The sequence below is a fragment of the Camelus dromedarius genome, chromosome 1 (genome assembly GCF_036321535.1).
Source record: "Camelus dromedarius isolate mCamDro1 chromosome 1, mCamDro1.pat, whole genome shotgun sequence".
Taxonomy (NCBI): domain Eukaryota; kingdom Metazoa; phylum Chordata; class Mammalia; order Artiodactyla; family Camelidae; genus Camelus; species Camelus dromedarius.
The window spans coordinates 4,667,283-4,676,178 of NC_087436.1; positions in this window are offsets into that span (position 1 = coordinate 4,667,283).

Genomic DNA, 8,896 nt, shown 5'->3' on the forward strand with positions numbered 1-8,896 from the left:
ATGCTCCACCGCAGCGAGCCCCGGGCCCCCAGATCCCTCCTGGCCCACCTGCTGGGGCCATCAGTTTCCCTTAACCATGGTCTCCAGAAGAAAAACGACAATTTATCATGAACTTGAAGAAGTTTTAAACTGTTAGCAATTATTCTTAAAATCAGATCAAATACTCTGTATGCATGTGAACAGACTTCAGCACTCAGGAGCATGTGTGCACTTTCTTTTAAATGGTGTTCTCAAAAAAGAACTTGATTAGCAAAATACACACACACACATATATATATATATATATATATGATGCGTTCATCTTTATATAGGTTCAATATATGTACTCAGTTTGCCTGCTGTAGTAAAATGCCGTCATTTGAGCATAATTTTACAATGTTTTTTAAATTTAAATTCACCTGGACTTCCCCATAAATACCTTCACCCACCCACCCACCAGCACAAGTGTGTATGAAAGTGTGCCGATGTATGAGTGAATGTATTTTAGAGAACTTATACGATGTTACTAACCAGATTCAAGATGACAACTGTGTGTACATGAAGAAACCCAAATCACACTTAGATACAGAGATCTGAATTTGAAAGTCTTGAAAATTTAAGGAGACTCAAAAGCTGGATTTTCCTTTACTTTTTATTTTTCCTTAAATAGAACTAAAATTAATAACAACCTGATTTGTTTGACTGTTAACTAAGTGATAATATATGGACTGGACTTTACTTTTTCATAGAGTTATAAAAGTTGAAAAAGAGATGCTAACGTTCCTTGATCTCTGGGCTCCAAATAAGCAAGTGCAAGGCAGTCCTGCACATACTGCTGTCTGGTGCTGACCCCGGGGTCACAAGTTCTTGGTGACACCCTTGGGACCCCCAGTAAACTCGTGGGCGTGAACACAGACCTCACTGCTCAGCACCTGCTGTGGTGCCGAGTTAAAGGCTTGCTCAGTTTTTGTTGCTATATTTTCCCTCTTCGTTTTAAAGGTACTTGATTAGGAACAATTTGCACTGCATCAGAAATCTGTATTTAACATAGAGACCAAGGGACTAAAAGGCAAAGTGATGTCTTGTCCCCAGCATTTCATTACCTTTAAAAATACGAGATTCACTAGGCTCTCTGCTACCTGGTTGGCAGTTCAATGAATATTTTGTGTATGTTGAATATTTTATACTATTCAGCCTCTTCTTTTTGTCCAAAGCAAAACACCAACCAAGCAGAAACCAATCCAAAAAAGCCAAAACCCCAAATTATGCTGACTTTCATTCTGAAACTAAAGTGTATATTAAAATATCTCAGACATTTAAGTTATCCATGATCTCAAAATTTAAAAATGTGATGAACTGAGTTTGCCAATTTACTTTGTCTTTCCTTGGGAATTTTTACAGATTTTTGCCACAAGCAACCATCAGTTTAAGTGAAAAGATAAAGCCTGTCACCCTCCCAGGTCTCACTGAGTAGTTTAGAAATTACATGTTATTTACATGGCACTGTTGATCTTTATCTACATCTTAATTACTGACTTAAATCAATTATTAGATGACTATCTACTGTATTATGTTAATTGTTCAAAAAATCATCAAATTGTTAAAAATCATTTTTAAAGTTTTGCTACATTTCAAATTAAATCATGAGTTAATCTAGATAACAATAAAAACAAAAGTATCAACTTTTAAACATTTCTACCTTGAATAATATTATTTCCATAACACGAAAGTTCTATTTTTTTCACCATAAGTTATTTATACTGCCAAACTGGACTAAAAACAAATATCTCCATGACACCAAAATATAAAATCTTCACTCATCCTTGGGGTGTTTTCCAAGAAAAGGAGGGCCCTGACTTCTCCAGTGTTTCTTATTATGAAACTGATTTGAGCAACAAAATAAATAATGATAATATTAGATTATAACCCAAAGTATCAAAAACAAAACAAAACAAAACAAAACAAAAACCTTTCTGAATCCATGTTGATTTAAATAAATGGTTAAAAATTATTAAATATATGAGGGATTTAGGACAAGTCTTCCTTATGGAATAATTTTGACAGGAATAATTATGAATGAATTAACTCCTTGGGGATAAAAGGGAGAAATCTGGAGAGTCGGAGTAATAGATCTAAAATGAAATCAAATTAACTAACAAGTACCTGAAACTAACCTATTGCATATTTTCGGCTAGGAGATTTGTTTGCTGTATAAAGTAGCTGGAGCACTTCAGAATAACACTGTGCTACACTCTGTTTAGTATAACAGGAAAGTTACTTTTTCTCAAAATATGCTCAGGGAACAACCCTACACTACACGTGTATTCATAGTATATTTCCCCGTTTATTGACTTTGTTGTATTAGATTGTACACAATTTTGTATTCTCCCCTTTTGGCTCAATATTCATATGTAAGCATTTTTCCGAGTCTTTGAAGGCTTCACCGAGTGGCTGTCGAACTGGTGGGAAATGTCATCTGGTGGGTACGCCCGTGTTGTTCTCATCCAGGTTAGCAGGGCCGGGAGCCCCACTCAGTTAGACGCGGGGGCGGGCTGAGCGGAGACGCGGCCCCCGGGGCCTGGGGGGGGTGTGCGCACCTGCGGGGGCAGCCCTGCTCCCGCGGGGACCGGCTCATGCACGCCCCGGGAGCCCGCAGTCCAGCCGAGGGAGACGGTAAACCCCACATTTAAGATGAAAGTAAGTGAAATGATAGAAGGTGATGCGTTCTGTGGGGGAAAAGATAAACAAACAACAGAAGGAGGAGGAACTGGTGTGCAGAAATGGGGGTGGTGTTGCTTGCAGTCTGAAAATGGGTCAGTGAGAGGTGAGTGAGCAAATCCGTGAATGGTGCCAGGTGATCAGTGCACATATTTAGGGGAGTGCAGCCCAGGGAGGGCACCGACAGGCCTGAACCCTGGGCGGGTTCACGTGACATGCGTCTCAGAAACCGGAAGGATGCTGTGCCCCGAGCAACCAAGCCTTCGGACACGGCCTCGTTTCTTTAGAGAAAGAACTGTCTGTCCCAGGAAGTCTGAGACGGTTCGTAATTACCCCTTAGGTCAACGTGATGGACAGAAACGTGAAGCACCCAGCATACACTGCTACCCTCAAGCATGAACTTTGGGTGCTTTCTGCAGCTGCCTGTTCCCAATTTCCTAGGCATGGTCTTTAAAGATTAATTATTATTTCATTATGTAGCTGATCCGCAATTTATTCATAATCCTTCTCTTGCCGGACATACAGTTTAATTCCAATTTCCATTATAAATAATGCTGCAGTCCTTGCTTATAAATTATTGTCTTTGTCGTATTTGTGGCAGATTTTTTTCCAGTTTCTTGCTTGTTATTGAATGATCTTTATCATATTTTTGACCTACACAATTTTTATGTTGCGAAATATATTATTTTTACCTCTATTATGATTTCTTCTTTGCCTCTCTATATAAAAAGCTTTTAAGCATCTGAGGACTATAGACATATTTTCCTGTATTGCCTTTTACGTTTCATGGTTTCTGCTCTTCTATTCATTTTAATTCATGCTGAGTTTATAATGGTTTGTGGTGAGAAATAAAAAATGAGCTTGTAAAATCCAAATAACTGCCTTTAAAATCAAAGAGCATTTACTCTCCCAATGCTTTGTAAGGCTAATTTATTCCATGTTGATTTTTCACACATAGTGGGGTTTGTTTTAGGGTTATCTAGCTGTACCGTGTGCCTGTTGGCCATTTGTTGACCTAGAACTGAGGTGTTTTTTATTATAATATATTCTTTATAATAATTTTTTAATATTTGGTAAAAATATTAATTAATACATATTAATTACTATGCAGTGTTTCCCCCCCTAATTTTTATTTCCATTCCTTTTGTAATGTTTATTTTGGTTGAACATTTACTGTTAGTATAGGAACCCAAGAGGTGGATTTCTCTTTCTTGTTTTCAGACCTTCCAACAACCTCTGACCATGGAGAGTCATACATCTGTACAGAAGTATTTTATGTGCATTTTTATTTTATTTTATTTGACCGGGATGCCCAGGTCACAGAGATTTCTTTCTTTTACAGCTGCCTGCATCATACCTGTAAGAACATGCATCCCCTGTACAGCATGCAGCTGCGTGTCCTTTCTTTCTCTGAGTCATGTTTAAATATGCCTGTTGTACACATCTTTAAATGAGTCATGCATGCAGTGACGATCGTGCTGCTCCCACGTAGTGGGGGGTAGTTACCTCTTTCTTTCCTTCCTCTTTCTCTCTCTGTCTCAAAACAAGAACAATAAAGTGCATTTTATTTAAGAAAGCTCCTTTTTGGACTCAGGAGGTTAAGGGGACTAGCTTCAAGGTGATTTTGATTTGCTCTTAATAGAGGCAGAAACCTTGCCAGGGCTTTAGAAAGATGTACTGATTTATTCAGACCATTGGAATGGTCACTGACAAAAGTCATGTTTAATTGCATGGTGTACTATGGTTTGTTAGCATATGAAAAATCTGAATGTCATTTAAAGTTGACCTTTGAATCATCCAAGCTGCTCCTTCCTCTTCCTATGGGGTATTTACTTAATGCAGATGCGTAAGAACTCTTAGTTAGAATAATGGATTTGCATAAAAGTTGCCAGATATTATTGTATGGATAGTAACTGACCATATTGTAGAAATTTTTGAGCAACTTTTGTGGGGCTTAATCTTCTTTCTTATTTTCTCATAACCTCAAATTCTGGGAAAAATCTGTCTCAGTTGATTCTAATTGGATTTGCAGATTTGAATCCCTTTTTGTGTGACTTGTGATTCCTGCCATTCTCCAGTTTTTATTCTGATTTTGGATACAGGCGTTCCATTAAGACCACTTTCATTCTTGCTAAGTCTTAGAAGAAAATTTTCTAGCACCTCACATCTAAAAGTAATTACTCACATGCCGACAATCACTTTGCCATCAGAGCTACAAAAGCTGCAGGAAGCTTTCACAATTTTAGTAATGAGATGACTTAGCAGAAGTAACAAAGTCCTTACAGTAGATACATTTTTCCAAAGTCAACCAACCGTTCATTTCTTGCCGGCTAAATGAATTTACTCGTTTTCTGAATGATTTAAAATAACTTTTCTTTCTTTCTTTTTTTTTTTTTCTAGACAGAGTTTTTCATTTACTTTCTTCATGACAAGAAAAATTGTAATTAACCTTGGGGGGGTGACTGCTCACAGAAGAATGGTCAGAACATGAAACATTGGCCAACAATGTGGGGGAGTAAATTCTCATTTAGAACTGGTTTTCCCCCAGGAAGTGTCACACTCACCCTGATTACTCACCACGCCGGAACAACCCAACATTGGCCAGTAGGCGTACTGACTTTAACCTGAGCACCGAGCAGCACGTGCTTCATCGTGTGGAGCGGCGCGGAGCTTAGGTAGGACTCCCGCCCATCCTGCTGACTCTTTGGGCATCACTAGCTCCCCAGCAGCTGACTTTAATTCTCAGGTCCAATCAAAGCTGCACAGGCACCTAATTCCATTTCTGCTGCCACCTCTCCTTGCTGTTCCATAATTTCCTGTTCTCTGGTGCGTCTCAACTTCCATCCTACGAAAATGAGATACCTATGCATATATGTCAGATTGGTCAAAAAAAAACCCCACAAAAATCTCACATTATAATTTGATGGGAAATACAGTATAATGGGGAACTCAATTCTCTTGCTACTGTTTTCTGTATAAAATGCTAGTTTATGTCAGAGATCAATTTGGCAATAGTCAAGGGGGAAAGCATATTCCAAACAATTCCATGAGTTTCACTTCTAATAACCAAAGGAAATGTACACAGAGTTTCACTGCAATATCTTTGCTATAGATAAAATATTGAAATTATGTAAACACAAATTTGGGGAAAAAAATCAGTCAGTCATGGTGCATTTATTGATGTAATTTTGTGTAACAGATCAGCTGGATCTTCATGTTTTAACATGAATACACAGTAAACATGTGACATAAAAAAGCAGGTTTTAGATTAACATATATAGCATGATTAAATACATGTAAAATATGAGGGAAATAGGACGAAATATAATATTAGGTAAATATGAATGGTAGACATATGACTATTTTCTTATTTTCTTAAATTTCAATTTTTCATTATACTTAATAATCAGACAAAAAGAAAAGTGTCAGTTGCATGTACCTCATTTTCTATGTTAACTTCTGTGTAAAGTGTTTAATTATCTTCTTTCGCTACTGATTTATTGTAATGTTTAAGTAATTAAAAATGTGTGCTGAATAAACATTTTACTGTGTTTAGACAAAAAGGAACTAAGTAGAGATTGAAAAATCTGGGAGAAAACTAAACAAAGAAGGCATAACCTTGAAGAATGGGAAAGGTTTCAGAATCTCCCTGAAAAGGAAGGATATTGCTGTTAAAGAGGAGAAGGCGGTGGGGCGTTACTGAGGAACAAATCCTCATGGCAAAGCTGTGGGTCAGAGAAAGAACTGCCCGGATTAGCCGAGAGAAGGAAGTTTAAAATTGATGCTGAATTTGTAAGATGAGTGGATAGCTTACAGAAGGCGAGGGGAAAATAGAAACTCTGAAATCATTTGGGATAAGAGAATGTCACAATATAAGAAATAGGTAAGAAACATCATTGTGCTGTAAGTTGTTGAAAGATGAGTTCCAGGAGACGCTTGTCCAGTTTCAGGAATGAAGGCAGGGTTTGGGGACAAATGACAGAAAGTGAGAAAGGAGAGCAAATATCCGAGGAGAAATGCCAGGATTCTGTGCTTAGAGGTGGAACACTTACTTGGCAGCAACAGCATTGTCAGAAATCCAGAAATAGCAAAATTAAAACCACCAACACAATAAATAGTATTTAGTGAGTATTCAGTGTACAGAGAAGGACAGGTCAAGAACAAGGAGTCTGGGGGGAGGGTACAGCTCCGTGGTAGAGTGTGTGCTTAGCATGCACAAGGTCATGGGTTCATGTGCCTCCATTAAAAAAAGGTTAAACAAATAAACCTGATGACCTGCCCCACCCCCGCCTAAAAAAAAAGAACTGGGAGCTTTACAAGAAATAAGGAAAGTTTCACTTTTGTTCATGAAATAAACCAGCTGAGTTTTGGTTACCTAGTTTAAATGGTTTTGTCTGTTCAGTGAATTCTCCAGTTTAGTTTCCATCTTGTATTTAATTTTAACAGTGTTCATGCTAACGGCATTGAAGACATCTCGTGACTGCCAGGAATAGTTTCTCACGTGCCCCAGTCTCTCTGCACTCAGGATGTGCAGTCACACAGGACAGTTCTGTGGTTTTGCCCACATTTACACTTCACGGGTCATGGAGGGTCTCAGGTGAGTGAGTTCCTGGCCCTACTTCTGGTGCAGCTCTGCCTTATACACTGTTTCTCGTTGCTCAAAAAACCATCCCAAATGGAGGTGCAGGTGCTTGCTATGATTCACAGTACTTGCCATAATTCTCAGTTTGGGTCTGCGCTAAGGATACTCCCATATACTTCTTGAGTTTTCAAAGTAATGTGTCCCTGAGGCTGGAGGAGAGGGTATGAAACCAAGACTGAGTCCTTATTCATTCTTTGTCAGAATTCCTACAGAGATTTCTAAAATTGCATTCCCCATAGAGAGATATTGTGACTGTCCAGTTATTGGCAGCCCATTTGATTGGCCATAGAGCAAGGCCTTTGGCGAATCCCATTAGTCCATAAATTTCCAAACATTATTCTGGAGGTGGATTTCCAAGCATCAGTGTTCCCAGACATGCCCTCTAGAATGGCCATTGTGTGAACTCACTCTTACCTGTGCAACCAAAGTGTTACCATTTGCAGGGTGAAGGGTGGCTGGTTTCCAAACTGACTCATCTTTAATTTCTTTTTCTTTATTTTTTCTCTGTTTATTGAAGTACATAGTTTCAATGTTGTGTCAGTTTCTGGTGTACAGCATCATGTTTCAGTCATACATATACATACATACACTCGTTTTTATATTATTTTTCATTACAAGCTACTACAAGATATTGAATATAGTTCCCTGTGCTACACAATAGGACCTTGTTGTTTATCTGTTTTATATGTATTAGATGGTATCTGCACACCTCAAATTCCCAATTTATCCCTTCCCACCTCCTACCCCCATAACCATAAGTCTGTTTTCTGTGTCTGTGAGTCTGTTTCTGTTTTGTAAATAAGTTCATTTGTGTCTTTTTTTTTTTTAGATTCCACATATAAGTGATATCATATGGCATTTTTCTTTCTCTTTATGACTGACTTCACTTAGTATGATGATCTTCAGGTTCATCCACATTGCTGCAAATGGCATTGTTTTATTCTTTTTTATGGCTGAGTAGTATTCCATTGTATAAATATACCACAACTTCTTTATCCAGTCATCTGTTGATGGACAGTTAGGTTGCTTCCATGTCTTGGCTATTGTAAATAGTGCTGCTGTGACCATTGGGGTGCATGTGTCTTTTTGAATTAGAGTCCCCTCTGGATATATGCCCAGGAGTGGGCTTGCTTGGTCACAGGATATGACTTACACCTTTCAGTGTATCAGCAACTTGCTTTGCTACAGCAGAGAGAGCCATGGCATTTAGACTGATCAGCGATTTTGTCATTGGTTTTAAATGAACAGCTACCACCTGTTTTTGGATTTAATTTTCTTCCTCCCTTCTCCTCCTCCAGAGCTGCCATCAAGTATGCTCCCATAAGAACCACTTCCATTTTCTCAGTTTTCTCAGGATTTCTACTGAGTTGCTCTGTCTTTGCTGGAAAGTCTCTCTGGTACTGCAGTTATTTTGGGGAGTTTGAATTATTTGATGTCTTAGCGACAGGATCTGTCTTCATAGAAGCTCGGTAACAAATAATTAATTCCTTAAAGGATTAGATGTAGTTGCTGCCCCCAGTGACTCCCAGTCCTCAGTGTCCAGTGCTTTGTGCCGAG